This window comes from Arctopsyche grandis, chromosome 4 (assembly GCF_051622035.1).
Source record: "Arctopsyche grandis isolate Sample6627 chromosome 4, ASM5162203v2, whole genome shotgun sequence".
Lineage (NCBI taxonomy): Eukaryota > Metazoa > Arthropoda > Insecta > Trichoptera > Hydropsychidae > Arctopsyche > Arctopsyche grandis.
This window is the reverse complement of record NC_135358.1, coordinates 7,641,018-7,655,839: the sequence shown is the minus strand read 5'-3', so window position 1 is coordinate 7,655,839 and position 14,822 is coordinate 7,641,018. Positions and strand designations below refer to the sequence as shown.

Here is a 14,822-nt window from a genome sequence, read left to right as displayed (position 1 = left end):
GCGAGCTTGTAAGGGTCGATTTTGTAAAAACAATTTTCACACGTTATTGTTTTCAGACAACCTGAAGCGTTTATTTATTAAAGTGATGCTCTCGAGCGTTCAGCAAACACGCGCGAGATCGCACAGCTTATAATATTACCCACCTAACTCACAGCGTTTACCGATAAAAATCGTGACGGATTAGGAATTTTTCAAATTTATTTGCGTCGCGAGAAGAATTAATCGTTAGATTTGTAGACGGGAATACATTTGAGTGTTATACACATTCCACGCTTTACCGGAAAATTGATTTTATTGGTATTTTCAGAGAGTTTTCTTCGTATATCGAAAGAGCTTACAGCGAATTTCAGCACTATAATCTACTATAAAGATGAATTATTGCGCGTTTATTTGTCTATTATGCAAATCAAACGTTTTCAATGAATAAACAATAATTTTTGCAACATACATACATATCTCATGGTACTTCAACTTGGATCCTAGACTACAATTTTTAAAGTTTTGCCACCTACCTGCGTGAACCAAGCAGAACGGATTTGCAAAATTAAAATGAAATTTGGATGTCGTTCTGTCAAAAGGATCTATTCCACAATGATATTAATTGGAGACAAAATTTGTCAATCATATTAAATATGAATTTTGGCATTCCAGAATGCTTATATATAGTTCAATGTACTCAAATGAGTATAGACCGCTTTATGATCGGTATTACTGGGAGATATAGATAGATGGAAAACGGAATATGTGGATGAGAAGTATGAATAGTTGATATATTGAAATTTCATATCTAGAGGTTTAAGCTTAATACCAAGTTATGTATAAAATTTGTTAAGCACCCGTCAACCGGAAGTGGCAGTTTATTGTAGTTCGATTTTTCTTCCACAATTTTTTTCGAACCCTTAAACATGTGTACTTTTCACTAAATTTAATAATCTGGAAGTAGGATTTTTTACTCTTAGTAAAGTCAAAAATGTTGTGACCACGATTCTTTCCATACCCCTGAACGTATCAAGCTGAAAATTTATAATTGTATTATTTATGTATTAACTTAGAGCTAATAAGGTTTTGGTCAGAATCCTTAAACCGGAAGTAGTATTTATTTTTGAAACAATATGTCATTATTTTATTTTGAGCTTTTAATAATTATTTTTATTTTATTGATATTTAATGTGCATAATAATTATAGTGATTTAAAGTAATAAAAAAATTTGTACAAAATCAAACAACTGGAAGTAGAACTTTTGTCTTGTGTAAGTTTCTCTACATTTGCGCTCAATTTGTATCAAAAATGCTCTCATAACGGGGATGTGTGAACGTGTATGTAAGTTTAATTATCGATTTTTTTATTATGAAGTTCAATCTGTCGGATATACATATAGATACAAAGATATGAATTCATATGAAATTTTCTGCATTTAATATAACGATGGAAAAAGCTTATCAACCACAAAACAAGGCAGAGTCGATAATAAGCGAAGATAAAACGGCATATGTGCATATTTCGAACCTCACGCTCTACATAACTCGATTTTTAGATAGGTATAATTGTCAGACGATAAAATTCGATCAATATAATGCCTCACAAAAAAGAGAGAATATTAGGCTTTCGCACTCGGCAAACAATAAGTCACTAGGCGCGATACGGCTATACAAACACCACGTTTATAACGCAACCCATCGATTTTTGTTTATCTTAAAAGCGAACGCGTTCAATAATAACACCTCCCCGCACACACATATGTGGAAAGCGACGGGGGATATCTACCATCGAAGCTCACATTAAAGTCGTAGAAATAATAATAAACGTTACATTAAAGTGGGATGTGTGTGTGTGTGTAACTGAAGCCGGATTGCTTATCGCTCGGGGCCGATAAGCTCACCCACCTCCCCCTGCGATCCACCCTCTAAAATATGAAACAATATTGTCGCCCGAGTGCGTTATTCACCCCTCTTCCATTCCCTCGTACACCTTTCACACCTAACGCCTTTGGAAGCGTTTATATTTTTAGTCGACTGCTGCGGTGCGAGCAAACACGAAACTCGAATTAGGCTGTTCGTGAGCAAATTTACATACCATTTGGCCAAATGCACTTTGAAAGTAGTGAAAATGCCGTCGTGGAGTTCAACTGTCGAGGATGGTCGCCGAATATCAAATTGAAAGCTCACCCAGGTGTGGCAGTACTACTGAGAAGGAGCCAAGCAATGATCCAAAAAATTAAGCACTAAGCAATGAATAAATTTTGCATTGAACATTAATTTATTTATTTTTTAATTTAAATTTTACCATGATGATATCACAGGTTTTAAAAACCCCTGAGCGACACCTATGGTATTAAACTTGTACATATAAAATTCAAAGATTATAAATTTGAAATCATACATACAAACGTATTGTTGGGAAATAGTTAGTAGAATGGTTTTACCAATTTGATGAAGATTCGTTTCAACAATGAAATCGGATAAATTGGCAAACTCATAGGAAATGATCGACTTAGAGTCACAAACATCCAAACTTTACCAGCAACACTGCAGAAATACTCGGAATAATTTTAAGAAGCAGTCGATTTTAATTGAAGCTTTTGAAATAGCAATAAAATTCATCGTTAGTAATAGCTGAAATATCGTACTTTTTTTTTGTAATTTTGGAACTATATCGAAATGACTTCGATATTTATTTAATATCTAATATTCGAACCCGATATAGGCGAACCTTTCCAAATGTAAACATTTATACGAAACTAAGTTTATTGTCAAAAAAATTTGGCTGTTACGGTTAGTACCGGTCATTGTAGATATGTATGTAATAGGTAGGTACTTAAGCTAGGTATTTGTTTACAGACAGTGTTATATTTCACACCACTTTTAGATCATTTTATTTCTATTGAACACAATTCACTTAAGCAAATTGGTGTCCCATTTTTATTTCGAAAGGTTTTACGCAATATTAAGGTAGATTAATTCGATATAGCCATGACATCATGATGGCAAGTTTTTTTAATTTTGATGAAAATATTTTAAAGAAATGGTATTTATGGTTTGCATTTTAATACTGTAGAATAAAAACCAGGTTGATGTTGTATATAAATCGGATAAAGTCACGAATAAAGCCCACACGTTAGTGCACTAACTGATTAGTGAATTCATTGGATAGAAAGTAACTTTTCAGCTATGCTACGTATCAAATTAAAACGGAGCAAAAATCGCAATTAAGCACACCGTATAAAGCATTTTCCCGAAAAATAGCAGTTTACGATTGTTAATAGCCTTATAAAATACAAAACTGCCACAGTTATACGACCCTTTATAGTTCTTATACATGTCAGTGCACAAAGGCGAAAGCGGCATGCTTAGAATTTTCGCGTTTGACGAAAGGGTGTCGTACTGCTTTTTTCAAACGATAAAAAATTTAATTTTTTGGGACATAGCATCCACACATATAATGTGTAATAAAGGTGGTATCGCAGCACTAAATTTGTGACTTTATTTTAATTGAAATCGTTCAGAATCAAGTCGTTGCAGTCACCAACTTGGCGTGTTCCAAGTGCGTAAGGGAGAATTCGGTCGTTTGTAAGGCTGTGGAACAAATCGTAGGCGGGTGTAGTTTTTAAATTTATCTGTGTAATTACTGTTACAGATTCGACGTTGTGAATTAAAACAAATAAATATAAATTAACGAGCGTTGTTAGCGCGCGCCATTAATTGCCTGCAGTGAACACGGGTTAAGTTTGCCAGTGTTGCCAGAGCGCGAGTCGTTTCCTCACGCGCCGGGAAAACAATTGATGGAGAGACGCTTTATGGGAGGATTGCGTGACGATAAAACCGCGACACACAGTTTCAACGCACCATTTACAATTCTCAATTTAAGAATTTAAATTTGTTGGTTTTTCAGGTACATATTATGTATATTTAGACGTTTGTTGACGGATCATCAATATGTCTAGGTATAGTAGGGTTGTCAGATTTCATGCAAGTCAAACCAGGACACCCCCCCCCTAAAAGGAAAAAATCAGTTCTTTGACTTTTTTATAGATATATTTTCAATCGAAGTCATAATATTTAGAATATCTATGGTTAATTTTTTCCCTTCTATTTTAAATATATGTATGTAAATGAAAAGTGCTACAATATTAAAATCAAGACACCGAAGAGACTTCACTGAGAGGATTAGTGAAAAAATCTAATAAGGTTTTCGGTGCTTTTTATTCAGCTAAAAAAAGCTTTTAAAGCTTCAAATAGCTTTAGAGTGCGTTATATTGCAGGTAATAGTGATAGACACCTAGTTTTTGAACGTAAGAGTGGATTTTTATATTCAATATTAGCAAAATCACAGAAATGTTTTAGTCTTTCTGTTCTGACGGCGTCTATTCCGCGTCTGCATGTGATCAATCAATCTGAGTGTGAGAAAATTATCGATCTAAGATAGATTGATTGATGTCTGGTACACATTTTTTGTGTCCCTTCTATACATAGTTCTCCAGAAAGTATAATACAGAGACAAATAGTTCATTGTTGAATATTGTTGCAGTTTTTACCAGACTCTCTGGTCCAGACATCGAATTCTGAGTTAAAAACTTCTGTAGGAATTTAAAAAGTAGTAAACTGGGACATTTGGGCGTCCCGAGAGGTTTATTTGGGGGCACCGGGGCACTAGACTTAAAACTGGTGACAATCCCGATTAATCGGGACGCCTGACAACCCTAATGCAAATGTTCTGTATGATTGCTTTTAAGTTAGCCAAGTGCTCATAAAATAATCCGATGTAGCGTGAGACTTGAACCGAGCTGCTGTCGCATTCGTGTGATTCAAAGAAAAAATAAAATACTTTTTCTTGTATAAGCTGCGTTTTACTTGTTTCCTATCAAATATCCTCATAAAGAATACCACATATAAATACCAGGAAGGCCTAACATGTAAACTCCAATGCGCCTTCCTGGCCAATTACAAACATCGATATACAATTTTAAGAATAATTTTGACAAAGCATTATTATATAGATTACATATATAGATCAATTTTGACTAATTTTTGAAAAACTTACATTTTCGGAGCATTTTAACTTTATCTATGTACGTAGTAACAATATATGAAGTTTTGTGATCATGCGAAAATTCAAACTCGAAATTTAGACTGATTCGAACTCAGAATCGATCACTGATCACGTTTTCATGGTCTAGAAAAAATGTATGTAGGTGTGTCTGTGTGTGTGTTTATTTTTTAAATATAAATCGGCAAATTTCGAGATGCTGAAAAACTCGCAATTTGTGTGACATTTATGGGCAGCATTTTTGTTCTCTAGGTTGACAATAGACAAACCCTCTTTCCTGGAAAATAGCACCCTAGCGCCTATCCTTAATAATAACTCTTGGTAATTCTAAAGGTTGCCAATTTGTCAAACCATTTCAATGAAAATCAGATATATTGGCAAACTTTGATAGGAAACAATCGACCTGGAATCACAAATCATGGTCTGACCAGTAGCAACCAGTGGGACTCGAACCTGTGACCACTATGTTCGAAAGCATTTATGCTAACCACAATGATTTCGGTTGTGACTTGAGTGCGACTTTGGTTACAATTATAATTACGACGACAATGTTTGTTGTTTGTTATTATTATTATACAAATAACTTTATTATAATTATTGCATCAATTCTGTTTCCGAAGCCACAGTAATGTTCAATACAAATATTCATCAGTACGTGTTAAGAGTATTGTAAATATGTCGATGTATAAAAATTGTTAGCTGGTTCAATCAAACCGTCTTTATAAAGTTTGTGTTTTAAAACTAGCCTCTGACGGTATACATATTAGTTTGAGTAATGTTTCGAAATGATTAATTTCACGGAGCATTAAAATGATGAAACCGTCAACAATCAAAGTGAGTATCCATTTAGAGATTAACACTCTCATTTGCTGATCATTTTGTTCTCCCTTGTGTGGGTATATTTGCATGATGAAATTGAGATGTTTCTTTATTTGCACACTACATTAATTAATTTCGATAGGATAGTTTCGCTAAAATTCTAATTAATATTGAGAGTATGTTTTGAGGCGACATAATACGCCTGAAAACGATGTAATTAGCCAAATTGGCACAAAGCAAATGTTTGCGTTTCTGTTATCATTCATTCCGTTTTATGTTTCAATTATTTCAACGTTGCCGTATTTTAATAAACATACATATGTATATCATAATTAATTGCATCAAACAACGATCCGACCTTTGAAATCCAATTCTAAATCGGAACAATGCGAAAGGAAAATTAAAAATTAAAATAGGTATGTATAAGTGGGTGTGCGCGAATTTTATACATTTATCTTATCGTTAACAATTCTTTCTAATGTTGAAGGCGTTCGCATCGAAAATGAAAATTGACATTGAGGACGAGTAACATAGGATAGAGCGATAACAAATAAAGAGAGAAAAGTATAAGCTGGGGATTTTGTTAAGACGGGATGATACAAAACAAAAAGCCTCTCATTAACGAGACACCGTTTCGGGCTTTTATGCACACGTATCACGTTTCCTATTTCGGCGAGCTTTTGCGATAGAAATAAAAATAAAAACAACAACAAGTGAATCGTAACGATCGTACCCGGCTTAATTTTGAACAAATTCAATTTCATTATATAACAAAATTTTATTTTAAAAACACTGACCTACGTTTCTACTGGGTATATTGTATATATGAATGTGTACATACATACATATGTACGTGACTAATAGTAAACACGGTTCAAACATCAAAGCACTTATCTGGGACGCGAACCGTTCACGCGTTTGTCAATTAGCGAACCTGTCGGCCGAGATCCAAAGCTTGGGTTCCGGAAAACCGATGAGCCTGCCCACCCGGAAAAAAGCCGTTCCGATCCCGGAAAAGCAGACGACGGCCGAGCATGACTTGTCATATTTCTTCGCCCTTGTAAGCGGGAGGTTGGGAAAACCATTGTGGCTCGGGTCCCCTTTGTCGCCGTCGGACATTTTTCTTCGGTTTTCCTAACCCCCCCTTCTCTACATTATTCCCTTCCCCTCGTCGCTTTTTATTCAAATCGACGACAAATGGCGTCCCCATAAATAACGGGAGCGACCGCGAAAATGAACCGACTCGACTCAATTAAAGACTGGCAACTTTTATACGTGTTCGTCGGAGCCGATCTGTCAAATTTTTATTGACAATTACATTTTATATAAGAATGAAAAGACGGCAGACGGTTGAAACTCGCCTATGGTTTTTTTGCTGATATGAAAATAACATATTTCTCGAATTACAAAGATTCATTATTTTGGATATATACAAAATAAATCCCTAAAAATAATTTATAACACACCCATACATATATACTGCATGCTGTAAATAATATTCTGTTAGTCTCAGACATTACTAACAAACTAACCAGTAGATTCTATGACATAATTACTAATAACCATATTAATATACTTGTGAAGAGTCTCGGTGATTACAACAAAATGTCTATACTCTTCAGGTATACATAAATACAGATTACCTAAACACAATCTGCTTTAGCTTCTCGACTTTAGTTAATATTATGTATAAGATGTATTATGAGCATTTATAAGAATTTTATATAGGTTTTTGGGCTCTTTTTCCATTTACGCTGTTTGTTAATAGTTTAATTACTAACAAAAATAAAATAAAATTGTAAAATAGAAAAGGATCAGTAGATCAGTAGTTATTAAAATATAATAGATATAAGATGCATTGTCAACATAATTTAGTAATAATAAAAAGCATTTAAAAAAAAAAGTTTATTTGCGGTAAATGGGCAAAAAAATTATGCAATCATTTTACATATGTATATGTACATGGGTACATATATTATGCGAAACATATACGATTTTGAAGTTAAAATATTTCAGTGTTGCAATTTCCAATCATATTCAACTAACGTCTAAGGCTACAGTTGATAATACAAAAATTAATAATAAGCATTAATATAAAATTCATATTTTGAAATGTAACAAGGATAGACGAATAGAGAAGAGTGTAAATTAAGAAATGAAAATGTATGTATGATAGAAACTCAAGAAAATGGTAGTTGATAGTAGATAGAACGCAATGAAATGTAATGATAATGTTAAAATTGATAGTTTATAAGATTAATTAAATTAAAAGAGATGTGATGGATTGAAATAGAGTTATTTTATATTGATTACCCGATGTTATTTTATATTGATATTTTTCTGGAAGGTATAATGTAGTTGATATTATTGTTAAGTTATATGTATGTACATTTTAACATTTAATCAAAATACCGAAATGAAGTATGTTATTAAGGTACAATATCATTATATTCGAGTAACAGATAAATCAAGGCGGTATTAAAAATAAAACATGATCTCATTTGATGTTAGCATTTTTATTAATATTATTACAACACAAAAAAGACAAATGCGATTGCGAATGAAAGGGTTTTAAGGGTGCGTACATATTGTCCGAAAAAATACAGCATCAAATTCAAAAGAATACAAAAAAAAACATGATTAATTGTGGGCGTCGTCGTGCGCTTATCATACGCGTTACAAGTACAAAGTGCCGCAAAAAATGAAATAGAATACATATGTATTTTGTATACAAAATATATAAATGATTTTTTCTCAAATGTTTGGCATGCGTTCACAATGAATTCCGGGAAACACTCAAGATACTAAAAAAAAATCATCATGACTGAAATAATTATTAAAACAACAGAGAATAAAGAAAGACACCGGACAGAAAATGTGTATAAAAAAGACAAAGGAGGGCATGCGAGACAAATTACACGGAAGATGCGACTCGGTTGCTAAATCATATTTATTTAAAGACGTAACGCTTACACGTGGACGCGAGACAGACGGATGAACCGTAATAAATCATCATTAATTAATCCATTAGAGTAGTTTCGCACTTTACATGTGTATTTATAAAATTTCCAACGGCAGTTTATCAAAATATGTCAAGGGGAGACCGCGACGAACTGATAAATTCGAATTTTAATGTACGCGTTGGCAACGAGTCGATAAGGGGTTGACACCGGAGGAAATGTATCGTGGGTGTCACCGGTGAAATTCTCGAGTATCTTTCTGTGTCGGGAAATAGTGATGTTTGACACGTCGTTACATGGCGTAACTGTCAGATGCATTCGAGAAACTGAGATCTCCTAGCTTTCGGTGTCATTCAACACCTCAGACCGCGCTAACGAGCTCTCGACTATACATCAAATGCTACTTGAAATTCTAGCGATGAAGATGAACGGATGGTAAAAATTGTTAATTTCATTAAACGACGCCACGTTGCTCACTAGGTGTAGTAAAAAAAGTTTTTGAATTTAAACACGGGATAAGACAACGCTCTTTTAAAACTGTAAAGCGCGAGTTTGCGTTAATTTCGAAAACGTACCAGTATAACGCTCGTAATAAACGAGCGAACGAGCGGCGTCGTTAAAGCGAAGCGTCGTTATAGCGAGCTTTAACGGCACGCACTTTAAAAGCTAAATAAACCGTCGGAGAAATAATTTTCGAAAGATCTCGATTTTTTTTTTTGAATTAAATTTCAATCCGAAAAAATAGCGAAATATAAATTTCGCACAATTCAGAATACGCATGAAAGTACATTATTATTGTATTAAATATTCAACGGTGAAATTGCGTGTAAAAAAAGGTTGTAAAAGCGGGTCGTTTCTCCGCGCGTCGTAGGAAAAGCGGTCGATTTTCTCGCGTCTTCAACGTTAGTGTGTGCGTGTTTTTTCATTTTTTTTTTTTTTTGTTCGCGGTTAACTAACGAGAAAATCAGACGTCACAAACAAACGGCTCCCGGTCCGAATCAGGATAAATAAGCGACGACGGTCGTCTGTCATCATAATTCCTTTATGCGAAGCGCGGAAAATGGGTCGTCCCATAGCAAACATCCTCGGCCTGTTGGCTGGTCTTCTTCCTTCTCCTTCCGGTTTCATGGGGGAGGGTTTTTAATGAAGCTGAATACTCCCTGCACTACCCGGACACTTTTCTCCGTTCGTTTTTCCCGCAACTTTTCTCTCCGTTTGCCATCTCGTCCTCCTCCTGCCCCCCCCACCCCCATCTAAGTTATAGGTCGTGTTTACGTCGGTTGAAACTTTTATTTCGGTTAAAACGACAATTATAACAGCAAATTTGCTCTCGGAGAAAGAAGCTCTTGATCTTTGCATTTTACATGACAGCGTTTGGGGGAGCTCCTTGGCTTCATTCTATTCATTGCAATATAACAAAGGCAAAGAAAAATATGCACCAAAACGAAAAATAAATAATAAAAATTGTTCTGAAAGTAAATTTTTATGGAATTTCCTCCGTCATTAAAAAAACAATGGACATGTAAAACGCTATTATAAATATATGACCGTATTTAATATTAAAACACGACTTATGATTAGGTTAATTAAATATTACATCAAACTAAATATTATTTAAAAATGGCAGTACGTATAATATATTGAGCATCACAGATTCATTATTATTTAGCATATGCTTTCAATTATGTGGTCACGAGTTCTATCCGTGGTGTGCGCTGCTGTCCCGACCTTGGATATGTGACTCCAAGGTTGATCGTTTCCAATCAGAGTTTGCCAATTTATCTGATTTCATTGAAACGGTTCCAAAAAATTGACAACACTGTCAATTCGAGTTATTCATTTTCGCATTTTTCGATTTTCGCACATTTGAATAAATGTTGCAAATTTGTCCATAGATATCTGTGTGAATGTTAATCGATATTTGTAGTTGCTTTGAATAATACTTACAATACTTCTGTGCAATGTTTGACCGTAGATATCAATTTATAATTCTTAATCTGCATAGCATACTTAATCTTAATCGACACATTAGAGCAATCTGTTAGAGTGCGCATGGCTGATTGAATAAAAATAAAAATAATATAAAGTTTGCAAGCCTAATCATATTAGCCATAATTATATATTATATGTATTTATAAATACTTTTTAAATGTACAGCTTTACGAAACGGCTTAGTATAAAACCATATTTGTATCCGCTTTACTATCTTAAAGGAAGCCAAAGTTTGAATAACAAACTTTAATACGATTAGTAAAGCTTATGTTGCTTTGCTTGCATCTTAAGAACATCTGTGGGGTTTGGAACTATAAAATGATTATATTATTTTTAAATATTAAAATTATCCGAAATATGTATATGTACATATGTATGTCAATATTGTAGATATACGAAAGAAAGTTTAAATTTCTCCACGCCTATTTAAAAAATTAGAAATAATATGAAACTGAAAATGAAACGATTCTGAAAAACGGATTGCATGCAGACGTTTGACAATGTTTATATAATTATCGCGTTGCACTCTTTTCACTTGATCCTTTCAATACTAATTCCCAAAAATATTTTTATCTGCAGCGCGTTTATCGTATGTTTAACGGAGAGCTGAATGAGGTTGATCTATTTGGTATTTCCCTACATCAATTCAGGTCTAACATCAAGAGAATCTTGACCGATTGATTCATTTTTTCTCCTATTCTATTTTTCCAATATTTCCATTATTTTTATACTTTAGTTTAGTTATGTAATGTGCTATTTAATCATATTATAGCTTTCATTCTTTTCCTTTTCATTTGTTTATTTTGTATTTACCTTTTTCATTTGTTTTATATTTGTAAATTTCAATTTCTTCTTATATTCTATCTTATAACCTTTTCCAAATATTTTAATACTATAGTTTAATTATGCAATGTACTACATATTTTGTCATGCCTTTATTCTTTACTTTTTAATTTGTTTTCCTTATATTTATCTTTTTCATTTTTGAAAAAATCTATTATTGGACTCGGATGTTACATATATTATTTATTTACTTTTTGTTTTTTTTATACCTATCTCTGTACATCCTGTCTGTTGATTTTTCAATTAATAAAATAAAAAAATATGTATACATAATATTCGTATAATATGTAGAATGATCCTGAATCTTATTGGTGTTCACTACTTTTTGAAGATTCTATTTGATTAACTTTTACTCTACCATTTCATTAAAAATGAGAATGAGTCATACAAGTAAATACATGCATATAAAATATTTATATATATATTTACTTATGTATCAGCAATAATTTTTGTAATATAATATGATACAAGCTCTTCTCAGTAATAAATATTAATGGTTTTGAAATAGTTTCTAAAACACACACAAACACATAACATAACTCGATCAGGTATTGATACCGAGTAAAAATCAGTCGAATTTTCTCACAATTGAAAGACTTAAATATACATTGTATATAGTAGATAAGTGGATATAGCGAAAAGACATTAAAGACACCCCATGCGATAGTTTCGCATGTAATAATCGAGCATGAGAGTTGTGTCGTCAGCGCGAGCTCGCGAGTTTTCCGGCCGGAAACGGAAGCGCCCGCCAACAGTTTTCCGAGCCGAACTAGCAAACCGACGAGTAATCTGATTTGGCGCGAGCTTTTCGCCCACCGTCGTAACCATCTAATCCCGAGACGACAATGGCGGCACCTGAGCGCGAGCGCGTGCCGGGATTTCCCGGGATTTTCCCCGCCTCGCCATCTCATATCTCATCGAAGATTCGGAACGCGAGCGAGCGCGCCAAACTTCAACAACAAATGCCGGACCCTCTTCCCCATCCCCCGTAACAAATGTTAACACTTTCAAAACACACATATGCTACAGTGTGGTTAAAAAAAAATTCACGTCGATTATGAAGTAATAAGTCGAAACGACACGATAATAATAAAGCAGGGCGCGTTCGACGGCTCAATGGAGCACTAAGCGCTTATTGCAGGAGCCGTCAAAGCAGTTTGGATACTAATTTATATTCTTTGAGATATAACATGCTACGACGTTTCCTCTTTGTGCTTTGTTCGCGTTTCGAACCGTGTCATATTTAATGCAAAAGTACGCAGTGCCACCGTTTACGGATATTACACGTGCCGTTTTTCCCAACGAAAGTGGGTCGTCGCAGTTTTATTATAATCAAATATAATTAGCCATTAAATGAAGGGAACAAGACACATTTCTCTAGAGTGCGTCACACATTTATGACACTTTATAAAATTTTATATAGATATTAAGCACGATTTCCATTATAATGTACTCGTACATTGGAGTACCTGAATTTTGATCAGGTGAGAGTTAGTTATTTTTTTTTTCTACATGCAAAAATTAAAATGATGTATAAATATATGTAATTGCTGCACTACTCCCAGTATATATGTTTATCTAAATACATATATGGGTGAAGTATATATATTTTTTTAGGTATAAACATATTGAAGAACCACAGAGCCAAATATGTAGGGTTAAGATATATCATTGAGAATTGAATTCAATTGATGAATGATTATGTACATACATACATACATATGTATATGCTAGTTAAAATTTTTGTGCAATTATAGCTAGACAGGAGTCTTTTAGATTGTATTCATTAGGAGGGTTGGTGGCCTCATGTTAAGGGTTTAATAGGTTGACTTCATTGACCTTCAAAACAGCTTTAAGTTAGTCCAGTGTGTGATAAACCTAGTATCATTATTTTTGGTATACTATTGCATTATACTTTAATTAAGACGTATTTTAGAAGAGATCAGTGCTCTATGAATGTTTTCTATATCAGTGCTCTATATCAGTTTGTATGCTTTTTTTTCTTTTTTAGTAATTTTAAATCAGTTAATGCTAATATATAGTAATCTGTAATTCAAATTTCTTTTTATTTTCATTACATTGTACATACATACATCATATGTGACATTTATTGGATTTAATTTATTGGATTCAATTTATTGGATTTCGACACATTCATTGGGCACCAATTTATTATTGGATTCTTGACAACAATTAAACTGGAAAATCGAAAAATTTTAACAGGAGACTGTGTTTTAATAGCAACAACATCTCGCCAGCTGCATATTTGGCCGGGACTTGAACCCACGACCTATCTATTGGTATGCAATAGCTCTACGCTGTGGCTATATATTTATGATGGCCAATTAGATTTCGTTTCAGTTTCGCTTGCATTTTGGTCAAGAAATACAACATTTTTCGTGCGTATAGAAGAATTTACGAATTTAAATTAATTGAATTTAATTTAATTTAAGAATTTTTAGAAGTATCAGTAGAATTTGACTTAAATTTTTTGTTAGTTTTGAGTTCCTGTTTCGTATTTTGAAGTATTTACATTAATAAAATTTTAATATAAAATACGTAAATTGTTGATATTATTAATTTATTTATGGAATACGTATATATTTTATATTAATGGAAATTTATCCTTATTAGACGATAAAAGTAATTGTCAACGTCATGTTATGTACAGCAAAACTTACAGTAATATTATTTTTTTAATATGATATGGATATCCACCATAGACATGGTTCTATTTTTTATTTTTTTGATTAATTGATTTTTGAATAATTTGATTTTTTGATAAATCAAAAAAATAAAAAAAATAGAACCATGCCGTATGGTGGATATAAATAGCATATTAAAAAATAATTTTTAATAATTGAGGAAGGCCTTGTCCATACAAACGTACTTCTCACGTTTGTATGGACAAGGCGCTGGGGTCCAGCCCTCTTAAATACCTTGCATTGAATTATATTGAAATAATATTATATAGTTAAATAAGAAATAATTAAAAATAAATAAATAAATCATTTTACGTCCTTACGATGTTACAACACATTGCACGAATGCGACAGCAAGCTTCTATCTCGTAAGTCTCACGCCACATCGGATCAATTTCAGTAATTTGATTGAAAATTTAATAAGCATATTATAATGAAAAACATTCTATCCGAACGGGGAAC

General features: G+C 33.3%; 1 protein-coding gene across 9 annotated transcripts in view; it reads right to left on the bottom strand.

Moving 5' to 3' along the window:
* The window catches only part of LOC143911227 (CUGBP Elav-like family member 2), a 605,340-nt gene that overhangs the window by 107,741 nt on the left and 482,777 nt on the right, over nucleotides 1–14,822 (bottom strand). The gene's annotated exons all lie outside the window — the stretch shown is intronic.